This window comes from Camelina sativa, chromosome 20, assembly GCF_000633955.1.
Source record: "Camelina sativa cultivar DH55 chromosome 20, Cs, whole genome shotgun sequence".
Lineage (NCBI taxonomy): Eukaryota > Viridiplantae > Streptophyta > Magnoliopsida > Brassicales > Brassicaceae > Camelina > Camelina sativa.
This window is the reverse complement of record NC_025704.1, coordinates 28,091,807-28,092,601: the sequence shown is the minus strand read 5'-3', so window position 1 is coordinate 28,092,601 and position 795 is coordinate 28,091,807.

Here is a 795-nt window from a genome sequence, read left to right as displayed (position 1 = left end):
GCAATATTGTTTTTTAATCAAACTGAATAGATGCAATTATGTGGGCTTTTGATACGAGAACTCTGGTTGTACCTCGTTGGTTTTCTCCCTGCGTGTCTAATTCAATCTTTCACGCGATTTTATTCCTACCAATATATATGGTCATACGAGGTTGGAAACAGGGTTTGATCAAATATCTATTATTAAAATTATTTGGTCCTAAGTATTTTGTCAATAATATAAGAACTTAAAAAAAAAAGGAAATTAAAATAGGAAGAATAGAGGGTCAATTCGGTCGCCCTAATTTCTCTCCCAAAGACCAGCCGCCGCGAGAAAAAAAATTTCTTCGATCTGCTCTCTCCGGCTGCCGGGCTTCATGCCGGAGCTGTGGGAGGGTTTAGTTTTTCGTCTTGCTTCTTAGTCTTTGTTTTTTTTGGTTATCTCTGTTGTTTTCGCTGTTGTCAAGATCCCTTTGAAGCGAAGATCGATTGAAGAAGAGGAAGCCATCGGCAGCAAGATTTGGTTGTGGTAGAGACAATCCGTTTGTTAATGGGTTAGTCTAGGTTGTGGCTCGGTTCTGGTGGTTCTCTTGTGGCTGATGGGTTGAAGGAGACGAACGTATGTCGTTTCCTGTTCTGGTATGGTACCTCTCTCGTTTCTTTCTTCTTTGGACTGCGGGTTTTTCAACAAGGTGGTGTTGTTTGTGTTAGTGTGGCTACATCCGCTGGTTTCAGGTTGCAAAGAGAAGTTTATGGTTTGTGTCTTCTCTCAAACTTGCCTTCTCTGTTGGTTGGTACTCAATCCTTAGTTCTTCCG